Raw genomic sequence first — 13,022 nt, 5'->3', positions numbered from 1 at the left:
ACATACATACATATATATCATATATCACTAATAAATGGCAAGTTATAATTAAAGTGCCGGGCACTGGAACAGGTGAATTGGTTTTAAATTTATAGAAATTATTAATAAAATATCTCCCCACACATTTCAGTCCCAAAGCGGACCATGGAAACGGGTGGGTTGCTTCTTGAGTCTTCCCATACAGTCAATCCGTTTGAAACGGTTGGGATTTTTGACAAATGTGAAACTCCGATTCCCACAGAGCACATCCACCATCCACCATCCGATAACAGCTGATCTGAACAGCTGTGGCCCATAATTTTAGCCCGTTGCATTTTGCACAACATTTAAAATGGGCACAACAGCGTTATAAATGATACTTGGGAACAGACTGTAAATGATCTATGGGAACAACCAAATTAAACTACTATGTCTGCAGGTTTTTTCCAGCCTGCAAAAAGATATTAACCGCTTTTGCCCAATATTGTCTAACTGGTAACAAATCAAGTTCATTATATATAAATGTTCGTTTTTTGTTTTATTATAATTTCATATTTTATTTCATTTTAAATGTTTCGCTCCATGTTGTGAGTACGGTATGCGCCTAGGAAAAAGTGGAGCAACACCTAATACTGTCAATCGGATGGAGCAGTAATTAATTTAATATTACAAGTATAAACAGCATTTTTCGAATTGGCGCCTTCCCTTTTCAAAAGTTACCCGCCATTATTTTTTTAAATTTTCGTAGTGAATGTTTATATTTTCAATGTTAGAAGAAGAACTCAGAGTTGCACCGAAAAAACATCGCCTACTATCGAATAAAAAAGTCCGATCTCTGTGGGAAGACGGCATAATTTAAGCCTTGTACTCAGATCGTCGAAAACTGTCCGCCAGTCATGAGAGAGAGCGAGAGGCAACCAGCTGGCGTTTACTTTTCGTCAGGCTTTTTTTTTCACCTCGGTACTCAGATCAAAGAAAAAAACTCCAGAAAATTGCATAGCGAAAAGATTAAAAAATTTAATCTTTTGGCGTGCGCTTCTCACTGAACAATTTAAAAAATGGAGGGAAAAAATCAAAAACCCCGCAATAGTCGATTGCAGGAGTTTATATGTGTGGTAAAATAACATTAATACTATCTGGTGTGCCTCTTGTCAGAGCAAAATGTTTATTAGGTCAAAAATGTACGAAAAACACAATAAAAGTTCAGCTTTGAACTTTAAATTAGCAAATAATTATCAGTAAATTAAAAAAATAACAACTGTTAAGTTTAAATTGTAGTGTTTTTCAATTTCTTTGTACAGCGGCAGACTTGTCTTGCCAAGGTAGTTGATAATATCTTTTAAAGGCTCTTTCCCCGCAAATACGATATTTAAACTGCTTGTCAACAAACCCAGCTGACTGACAGTACGACCGTAGCACGCTTAATTGCGATGAACTCTCGAAATTTTGGTCACACTGGAAAGATTAAAGTTTTTACGCTAGCGTACTCGTTTGTCGAGTACTAGGCTTAAGGACTTGAGAAACATGTCATCCTCTTGTCCAGAGATCGGCGGGGGCCTGCGCTGCAGTCTTCGTCTACACGTCGGGTTGGCCAGGGAAGCTGCTTGGTGTGGACAGCGAGGCGATCGTTGTACAGACTCGAGTGGCTGTTTATCTGTTCCCTGACAGAAAGAATGTGGAGGTTATTTCCTAGGACGTCGTTCCTGATGTACCAGGCAACTCTCTTTGAACTTTCATCACATTAGAGTCTGAAACCATGCCCCATAATTGATTGCAATAGGTCATTGAGGGCACCACAATTGATTTATAAAGCAACACTTTGTTGCCATGGCTGAGCTTGCTCGTAGGCTTAAGCATCCAATTCAGTTTCCTGAGCGTAGTGCGACATGTGGCTGCAATTTTCTGGATGTGCCCTTTCCAGGTGAGCTGCTTGTCCAGGATCAAACCCAAGTACTGCGCCTGGGGTGATTGCGTGATGGTGATGTGGTGGAGCTCAACTCTAGGAAGCACCTTTCCTCTTAGAGTAAAATTGCAATGTTGCAACTTGAAAATGTCTTCCAACCAAATCCTGCCACTAGTACGTTCATTTTGCCGACTTTACCATATGAGCCTTAGCTTCAACATGAGCCAATTGAGTTTCGCCCAAACGAAATCGTTAACATCATCAAAAATCAGCTGAATCTGAAAAAATCCCCAGGACGCGACCTCATAACTCCCAAAATGAGCATTGAGCTCCCATATTGCGCCGTTTGCACTATCACCCAGCTTTTTATGCCGTCGCAAAACTTGGCCACTTTCCAGTGAGATGGATAAAGTCGATTATACTAATGATAGCAAAGCCGGGAAAAGACCACAAAATCCCCACGGCGTATAGACCTACTCTTTGAAAATGCGTATTGACTCGGATAAACACATAACTAAGAATCCAGGAAGGAATTTCGTCACATCAATTTGGATCTCGTGAAAAGCACAGAACAATTAAGCAGGTCAACCATATAACATCAGAAACTCGAAACGCGTTGGAAAAACGAGAGTACTGTACTGACATATATTTAGATGTCTCTCAAGCATTTGATAAAGTTTGGCTAGTAGGTCTAATGTACAAGATCAAGACAATGCTCCCCCACAACACCCACAAGCTTTTAGAGCTTACCTATACGACAGAAAATTTGCTGTGAGATGCAACACTGCTATCTCTGACGATTTTACTATTGGAGCTGGAGTTCCTTAAGGTACCGTGCTTGGGCCAACATTATATATCCTCTACACAGACATCTCGACAAGCACACGACCAGGGACTGAAACCGATTGGAATACCGGTTCCGATTCCGGTTTCGGTTCCTATAAAAATCTGTTAGTGGTTCCGGTTCCAATTTCGGTTCCTAAGAAAAATAGCAAAACGATTCCGGTTTCGGTTCCGGTTCCTAAAAAATATTACAAATCGGTTCCGGTCCCAGTATCGGTTCCATTTTTTTAATGTATAATCGTGTAGAAAAGTAATTGCGACAAAATATGTATATATCATATCGTCTTTGAATTTCAAAGTGAACGGTCGTGTTTTTTTTCTGCGCCTCGAATTTTGTATTTTGTTTTCGTTTATTCCCATCGGTGGGTTTTATAAAAACAACATTAAATTTTCTTTCGGCTATTTAAACATAAATTTAAACTCCGTTCGCTTCGCGAGTGCACTTTGTATTGATACTAATAAATTGTTTTAGTTTTTCGTAATTCTTATCTGTGTTTTCTATCCTATTTATATCCACGCTGTTTCTCTTTTGTGCATGCACTTTAACTTATTTACGCTCCCGCTCTCTTGCTCTCTTTGCTTTTGAAAGTTCTAAGCGTGCAGTTTCTGCGCTCTTGCGGTACTTATAACTGCTCGCTTATAAATTTCAATTTCGCTTTCTTGGTACAGTGGTAAATAAATAAAATGAATAATTAAAATTTAGTCTGCTTCTGCAAAAAATGCAGCCTCGTAATCAGGGCTGACCAGTCTAATATGACTTGCTGGCTGTGTGAAAATATGGTGCACACCAAGTGCGCCGGTTTTACTGGCCGGACAAGTGATGACCTTTCAAAGGGTCCCAATTTGCAGTTTTGTTGTGACGCTTGTGTCGAGGTTGCGAACGAGATGAAATCGTTCATGCGCCAAACTAAAGGCGGCCTGATGGGACTGATTAGCTGTTTCGGAGTGGCTAGAGATAGTTTTCGCCGAGCTGATGATCTCCTATCTGCGCTGGACTCGCAGTTTAATAGTCGTAAGCTATTAGAAGAGTCCCCTAAGCGCAAAAAGGCCGCTGGTGGTAAGGAGCAAAAGGGGAACACCCCGCAACCGAAATCAAAATCCGTTACAGAATGCATGCAACCAGGGACTTCTAAGAATTCCGATTTGTCCGTAGTGGTTTCACAATTAGTGGATCCACCTATCTCTCAGAATGTAGTATCACCACCACAAGGGACTACTGAGTCCGGACAACCGGCTCAAGTTGGTTTTGCAGAAACAATGTCTGCTCCACCAAAATCCCTTTTAGTGGTTCCACTAAAGAAACAAATTTTCGTTTTTCGGCTTTCCCCTGATCAAACATCTTCTGATGTATTGTCTTATATACAAGACAAAACTAAAGCCGATTGTAATAGTGTAAAGGTGGAAAAGTTTAAGTTTTCTTATGCTAGAGACATTTCATCTTTCAAGATAACTGTCCCTAACGAGCTTTTTGAAGCCATATGCTCGGGCGACTTTTGGCCGGATAATATGGTTGTAAAAGAGTTCGAGGCTAAGATAAAGAAGAAGGGGCCCGTAGGAGTAAAACTTCCTAGTCGAGGCCAAACCAGTGTACCAATTTCAAAAAACTAACTTCTAACCTCCTTCTTTCCTATCAGAATGCAAGAGGTTTGCGAAGCAAACTCACTAAATTGTATTCTGATAGCCTTTCCTTTGCATCTCATATTATTGTGTTCACAGAAACCTGGTTAAAGCCGGAAATCTTTAGCTCCAAAGTTTTTCCAGGTAAGTACACAATATATAGGTATGACCATCCCTCTAGACGGGGAGGTGGAGTCTTAATTGGAGTTGATTCAAACTTCCCGTCTGAGGAGTTATTTTTTGATGAATTCAATACCATTGAATTTATTTGTGTAAAGTTATCGCTTCCTGGTAACTTTATATACATAACTTGCTCTTATATTCCGCCGTTGTCTGAACTTCCTGATTATTTAAATCACCTATCCGTTATTAAGTCCGTTGCAAATAAGCTTTCCGATAGGGATCAGTTGATAGTTCTAGGTGATTTTAATATACCTGGAGTTACTTGGTCCACTGAGGATGGATCGAATGTCTTACTACCTATAGCACAACATGATTTTATTGATGGCCTGCTTGACATATCTCTATCTCAAGTAAACCATGTTCGAAATTCATTAGGTCGCCTACTTGATTTGTGTTTTGTATTGAATCCTGAAGGTGTGTTTCTGTCCAGAGTAGCACCACTCACGCAACCTGAAGATCCATATCACCCAACAATCGAACTTTCATTTGATACGGGTAGAGTTATAGAAGAAAAATCAGAAAAATCCAAACGAATACATTGTTTTCGCAAGGCAGACTTTCTGAGGCTTAATAATTTTATTTCTGGCTTTAATTGGTCTGATCTTTACTTATGCAATAATATGTCCGATGCAGTTAATGTTTTTTATACTGCAATAAACTCATTTTTTAATTCCTGTGTTCCGTGGTACTATCCGTCAACTTCCAATAAATCTTTACTTATGCAATAATATGTCCGATGCAGTTAATGTTTTTTATACTGCAATAAACTCATTTTTTAATTCCTGTGTTCCGTGGTACTATCCGTCAACTTCCAATAAATCACCTTGGTTTAGCAAAGAGTTGACACACTTAAGAAATGTAAAGTCTAGACTTTTTAGGAAATATAAAAATACCGGTTCTCAATCTGTTTTTACTAGATATCTAAGTTCTCGGTCAAGATTTACCGTGCTTAATGCTCAGTGTTATAATAGTTACTTAAACCGTTGTAAGGTCCAGTTCTCTCAGGACCCGAAACAGTTTTATAATTTTGTTAACACCAATCGTAAATCTAATTCTTTTCCTTCCTCGCTGTCGTTCGAAAACATGACGGGAACCACAGATCAGGCAATAGCCGATATATTTGCCCAATTTTTTCAAACGACTTACTCTACTTTAGATTATTCATCTCAGCCTTATTCTTACACCATGCCCAAGTCAAACCTCATATTCTGTCCCACTTTAACAGAAAGCTCTCTTCTTTTGGATCTTCTTCGTATTAAGCCTGTTTATTCGCCAGGGCCCGATGGTATTCCTGGGTGCGTGCTTAGGTATTGCGCTAAGGCCCTGTGCAAACCTCTTCACAAGTTGTTTACCTTATCTCTAGAAACGTCCCAATTCCCAAATATTTGGAAGGAATCATTTGTTATTCCTCTTTTCAAAAAAGGTAACAAGTTAGATGCCAGTAACTACAGAGGTATTTCTAAGTTGTCAGCTATTCCTAAGCTTTTTGAAAAAATTATTACTCCTCATTTGCAGCACTTTTGCAGATCAATTATTTCTCCGTGTCAACACGGATTTATTAAACGTAGATCCACAATTACAAACCTTCTAGAGCTCACTACATTTGTGATAAAAGGCTTCAATAGTAGTTTTCAAACAGATGTCATTTACACTGACTTTAGTAAAGCATTTGACTCTGTAAATCACTTACTTCTTATTCATAAACTTGACCTTTTAGGTTTTCCAGTTGATCTGCTTAAATGGATTTCAAGTTATCTAAATGGCAGGTCACAAAGGGTCCTTTTTAAAAATTCAACTTCTGAAATTCTCCGTGTTACCTCCGGTGTCCCACAAGGGAGCCATCTGGGTCCGTTACTTTTTACATTATTTATTAACGATCTTCCCTCAATTATAAGTCATTCTCGCGTACTTATGTACGCAGATGATGTTAAGTTGTGCCTGCAGTATAAGGACATTTCCTGCCATTTAAACTTGCAATCCGATCTAGATAATTTTCAAAACTGGTGCCGAGATAATTTACTAAATTTAAACGGTTCCAAGTGCAAGCTGATGACTTTTTATCGGGCCAATCCGATATACGCGACTTACACGTTAAGTGGCAGCTCTTTGGATAGAATAACTCTTGTAAACGATCTTGGCGTTCTCTTGTACCCTAAACTAAAATTTTCTAATCACATTTCGTCCATGGTTAATAAAGCCAGAGGAGTGCTTGGATTTATTAAAAGGTGGTCAAAAGAATTCGATGATCCTTATTTGACTAAAACTTTATTTATTTCGCTAGTCTGTCCGATTCTGGAGTATGGGTCTCCCGTCTGGAGTCCACAATACCGAATACATATTGGTCGTATTGAATCTGTACAAAAAAACTTCCTTCTTTTTGCTTTACGGCGCCTAAACTGGGATGCAAATCTTATCTTACCTTCTTATTCTAGTAGACTTCTTTTGATTAATTTACCATCCCTAGCCAACCGTAGAACGATGCTTGGTACTATCTTTATTTATAACCTTATACATGGTGATATTGACTGCCCCGACTTGTTAAGTCGGCTAAACTTTTCTGTGCCAAGTAGATTAACTAGAAATTATATTCCCCTAATTTTAAATCATTGTAGATCTAACTATGCCTTGCATGAGCCTTTCAGAGTATTATGTTCTGACTATAATAGACTTTTTCCTGTAATATCAAATCTTGACTCTCTGCCGCTCCTAAAACGATTAATACTTGCTTCATTGGCACAAGATTGATCTAACTATTACTTTTTTCCCCGGACCTTTATCTTTATTTTCCTATCTCGCGTCTATCCTATCGCGAATCGTGCCGTACGATACACGGCTGCGCCCCTCGGTCGGTTGGGCGGGTAAGTGGGCCGTGGGACTCCGCGCGAAAAAAAAAAAAAATCATCACTCGCATTTATTCATGTTTCAATTACATATCAAAAAGTCACAGAGCCACAACGCCACAACGCAACACATGTTTTGCATCTCGAAAAATCAATCATCAATTTTTCTTCTCTTTGATTCTTGTTTGAATTGCATAGTTGAGGGACGCTTGTTTGAGCTCTTTTTTTTTCGATGAAAATTTTATTCATTATAACCAATAACTGATCTTCCAAAAGTTTGTCTTTTACGTTATATCTCAAGGATGAAAGAATGAATCGAAGTCCAGAAAATAGTCGCTCTACACTGATTTGCGTCGCAGGCACTGCGAGAATAATTTCAGCTAATTCGCTCAATTCCGGTTCGAAAGTTCTCTTTTCTGCCCAAATTTGAAGAACATTACTGTCTCGAGGCATTCGGGTTTGATTCATATCATAATTGCAAAGAATCGAAAAGAGTTTGGAATTTTGAGGCGTGCTACAACTTTTCGTTGATGAATTTCGTTCTCGTTCCTTCATTTGGAGAAAAATTTCGAAATCATCCTCGTATGAGTCGGTCGCGTTTGACCCTGGATTTAAATCAGTGTCTTGAATGAGATCTGCTCCAGCAACATGTTCAGCCGAAATTTTATGTCACACTTCTAGATCTACTTTTTTATTATGAACACGGATCAAATAAGCTATTGCCTGCTGAACTTGTGAATCGTTCAGAACAACTTTGTAACGCGGATCTAAGAAAATAGCTGCTAACACCACTTCGTGCTCAAGTAGTTTTTCTTCCCGCTTGAGCATATTTTCGACGAGTGATTTTGAAAACTCAGTACCAATTTTCGTCGTTCTTGTTTTAGTTTTTGCGAGCACTGTTAGAACTGTACTATGATGACATATTTTATGATTTAAAATTCGAGTCTCATTCTCAAAAAAAGAATATGGGTTTCGGTTCCGGTTTCGGTTCCACAGTATGCCAAATAATCGGTTCCGGTTCCAGTTCCGGTCCCATCGAAAATTAAAATTTCGGTTTCGTTCCGATTCCGGTTCCGGTTCCGTAAAAAGGAAACGATTCCGGTTCCGGTTTCGGTACCGGTACCGGTACCGGTTCTCTTCAGTCCCTGCACACGACAGCCTTGAATATAAAGTCCTGCTGTATAAAAACCTATATGGCTCCCAGTTATGGGGGAATGCCAGAACCGTAGTACGTTCGCAACGAAAACAAACATCGCGACTTAAACATTCTACCAGTACTTTACCAAGTTATCGTTGCATCCTAAGCACCTGGCGAGAGGTCTTACAAGGTTGAGCAACCAATCATGCCTTCGTCGCAATGACTTACCCACCCAGCGACCGACTTGAGGGACGCGCAACCAGAATGCAGTCTTATTAGTTAAATTTTTTTTTAAGACTCGTAAACTCATTGTTCGACTCAAAATTCTGAAATCTTCACGATTCAATAAAAAAAAGCAAAGTTAATACAAAAAAAAAATATCTCAAAAGAATATTTTGATAAAAAGAATAACAGCAAATAAAAATTTGTTTTTATTTTTATTTTGTTATGATTTTTATATGGGATTTAAATTAAAACCGTAATAAAATAGTATTCAAATATTACCAAGTCCCGAAGAACAAAAAAAAAATTATAACTTAGAAAATTTTTTTTCAGATTGTTCCCAAGGGAGCTTTATAATAAAGCCGTCCATTCTGGCTTGTTTTGACATATATACTATCTGCAATAGAAAGACAACAGAAAGACAACTTTAAGGGAAAGTTTTAAGCAGATAGTTTTAGAACTGTTGTATATAACAATCCAAAACAGTCTGTATGGCCTGGACCGCTGTTGATTTTTATTTTTGCCGATATTGGTAAGAGCCAGTACAATTGGAGCTGTAATTTTATTCAGCGCTTTCACCGGTGGTGGAGTTTTACATTGCAAGCTTCATTAATTAGTCGAGCAAGAAGCTCTGGGTTTTAGACAACTTCCCCCCGAGCTCACGGTTCCTCGTCGCAGGACTCTATTGTTCGACTCTGACAGACCCGCCGGGCTATACGCCAGGGTGTAGTCGTGACAAAGTTGGAAACAAACCGCCTTGACTTAGCCGTGTAATGCCTTCCGGATCTCAGCTGCCTGTGTCTCAATTCGGAGATTTCTGATGTCCCAATCCCGAACGTCTCAACGTAGTGATCTTGCTCCTTGTAGGCTTCCCACGGCGCTGCTTCCAACGATCTGTTGTTGTCGACTTGTTGGTGTTGCTACTGGCTGACTTGGTTCTTTGACTTTGATAATTCACTGATCTTCTACCGTTATGCCTTCGCTCACGGTTTGCGGCGCTCTCTCGTCTCTCTCCGCTCCTTCTCTCCAAACTCTCTTCCCTCGTACTCTCCAAACTCCCTCCACCTGACAGCTTCAGCTCCGTTCTTTGCCATTCGTTGCCTCTTTGAGCTATCAAAGATCTACGCTGAGTCATATCCTGTTGCAGCGAAGGTGATATCCAATGACTTCTATGTCGATGATATGCTCACAGGAGCTAACAGTTTGAAAGAGCTGGAAGTCAGACGCAGAGAGGGTACTAAAGTTTTGAAATTAGGGGGCTTCGATTTAGCCGAACGGGCCACAAATCATCCAAGTTTTCTGGCTAATAAAGGGCTAGAGAAGGCTTATACATTTGATTTATCCGCTTCAGTGAAAACACTTGGCTTGAGATGGAATCCTCAAAATGACGTATTTCATCATCCCTTGGAGGATTCATTCGACTCTTTACCACCAACTAAACGCAATATCTTTCTATCACATCTCGGTTGCTTGATCCGTTCGGCTTATTGTGCCCGTTAATCACAAGAGCAAAGTTATTGTTACAGGACCTGTGGCGACAAAAATTGAGTTGGGACGAGTCGGTTCCAATGAATGTGTGTACCATCTGGAATAGGTTTAAGCAGAATTTGCGAAAGTTAGACAAGATATCTATACCTCGATATATCTGTCTTGCGGGTTATGATCGCTGATGCGTCTAATGCAGCATACGGCTATTGCATCTACGTCCGTACCACTGTTGGAAGAAGTCATTCGTCGAGATTGCTAACTGCTAAATCGCGAGTGTCCCCTCTTAAAACAAAATCAATTTCAAGGCTTGAGTTGTGTGTGGCACATCTTCTCGCCAAGTTATGGGGTCAAGTAGCTCCCTTGTTAAACAGCTTCGAATTGGAAAGTATTAATTTCTGGTCGGATTTGCAAGTTACTTTGTATTGGATAAAAAGGGATCCATCCACGCTGGCAACGTTTATTCCAAATAGAGTTTCAGAGATCCAAGAGCTCTCAGAAAACATTGTTTGGAGGCATGTGCCTACAGAAGAGAATCCGGCTGATTTGGTGTCCCGTGGAACAGACATAGAGTTCTTGCTTCGAAGCCAAGATGAGTGGCCTCGTCTTCATCAGATAGAGGTCTCGCCTGATTTACAGCTGTCCGAGAACAAGAAAAGCGTGGCAGCATGTTCCGTAACAAAAGGCCAAACGAATGTATTTGCTGATCTTGTTGAAAGATGTTCATCTTTTAATAAGGTACTGCGGATCATGGCATACGTAAATCGGTTTATTCAAGGAAAGAAACGTCATCGCGAGGAGGTTATTTCGGCAAAAGAACTACGAGTATCGTTTATTAGGCTGGTCCAAATAACTAAAAGATTTGAGTTCGGATTAGAGTACAACAAATTAGAGAAATCGGAAAGCTTGGCCCCAAATCTTCAACGTCTAAACCGTTTCATACACACCAGCGAAGTAGATGGTGTGACGTTTCGTTTGATTCGGGTTGGAGGCATATTGTTGAATGCGCCAATCCCGTGTGATGCCAAATTTCCGTTACTGCTATCTCAAAAATCCCAATTTGTAACATTGTTTCTTCGAAACTTACATAGGACCCATTATCATGCAGGTGTCAAGGTAATGGTGTTACTTTTGAGGCAGCAGATTTGGCTGATCTATGCGCGAGAGGCTTGTACAAAGGTCGTCCGTGGTTGCGTCCACTGTTTTCGTTACAAGCCTGTGCTACTGGGTCAGATAATGGGTAACTTGCCCGCAGATCGGGTCAGGAAAGTTCGCCCTTTTTTGGTTTGTGGAGTAGACTTCTGCGGTCCGTTTAATGTTTCGCTTAAGATTCGTGGAAAAACCCATATCAAGACTTAAGCGACCGTCTTTGTTTGTTTTTCGTCAAAGGCTGTTCACCTTGAACTCGTTGTCGATCTATCTACTGACAGTTTTTATCTGTTTTCAAAAGGTTCGTCTGTCGGAGGGTACGCGGATCATACCTCCGAGGTCACCACACTTCGGAGGACTGTGGGAGGCAGCCGTCAAGGCCGCCAAGCATCGGTTGCTGCGAGGGGTCGGCAACGCCAAGCTCACACCTGGTGGAAATATAAGTTGAATGTAAACATTAAGTTATAGATAAAAAAAATGTAAGCAATCAAGATGTAATACAAGCTTAGCTTAGAGTGCGCTCCAGCTTTCCATATAGCTGAGCGGCGAACTCTTAAACTGATAAGCTTTTTGTAACTTCGTGACCCTTGTAAAATTTGGCACTTCTCGTGTGAGTCAGTCGCTCATTATCGCTGAGAATCGTTGACTGCGCCAAGCTTGGGCAAGCTTCGTGTGTCATTGCTTTCCACTTGGTCAATAGAGATGTAACCAACCGGAGTACACAGAAAGACATTCATGGGAATTTGGGCGTCCCTTTAGCATGTTTAGCAACACTGCAGCCAGCGTCTCGTTGCCTTCGTAGCGCTCCATGAATAATTCCTTGAATTGCACCCATCTCATTCCAGGAAAACAAATTTGAGATAGCCACTGCGATGCGCTTCCGAGAAGCGATTTGCTGGGCGTCATCACCAAGGATGCACCTTCTTGCAGATGTTCACACAGAATCATGTTAGTAGTTTTGCATCATGCTGCTGCGTCGGCGTTAGCAGTTTCAGCCTAGTATTCAGATCGACAAACGAGTTCGCTAGCGTAAAAACTTTAATCTTTCCAGTGTGACCAACATTTCGAGACTTCATCAGAATTAAGCGTGTCAATCAGCTGGGTTTGTTGACAAGCAGTTAAAATTCAAATATCGTATTTGCGGGAAAGAGCCTTTAAAAGATATTATCAAATACCTTGGCAAGACAAGTCTGCCGCTGTACAAAGAAATTAAAACAACAATACAATTTAAATTTAACAATTGTTTTTTTTTAATTTACTGATAATTATTTGCTAATTTAAAGTTCATAGCTGCACTTTTATTGTGTTTTTTCGCACATTTTTGACCTAAGAAACATTTGGCTCTGACAAGAGGTATAGTGTTATTTTGTCCTAACATGTAAACTCCTGCAATCGACCTTTGCTGTTTTTTTTATTTTTTCCCTCCATTTTATAAAATGTTCAGTGAGAAGCGCATGCCAAAAGATTAAATTTTATTTAATATTCTTTTCGCTAGGGTTCACCCAAAGTTCATTTCAGCAGACTGGCAACGCTATGAAATTTTCTGGTATTTTTTTCGTCGATCTGAGTACCGAGTTGAAAAAAAGGCCTGACGAAAAGTGAACGCCAGCTGTTTGCCTCTCGCTCTCTCTCATGACTGGCGTACAGTTTTCGTCGATCTGAG

This window comes from Drosophila rhopaloa, unplaced genomic scaffold, assembly GCF_018152115.1.
Source record: "Drosophila rhopaloa isolate 14029-0021.01 unplaced genomic scaffold, ASM1815211v1 contig_203, whole genome shotgun sequence".
Lineage (NCBI taxonomy): Eukaryota > Metazoa > Arthropoda > Insecta > Diptera > Drosophilidae > Drosophila > Drosophila rhopaloa.
The sequence above is the reverse complement of the archived record's forward strand: the minus strand, read 5'-3'. Positions refer to the sequence as shown.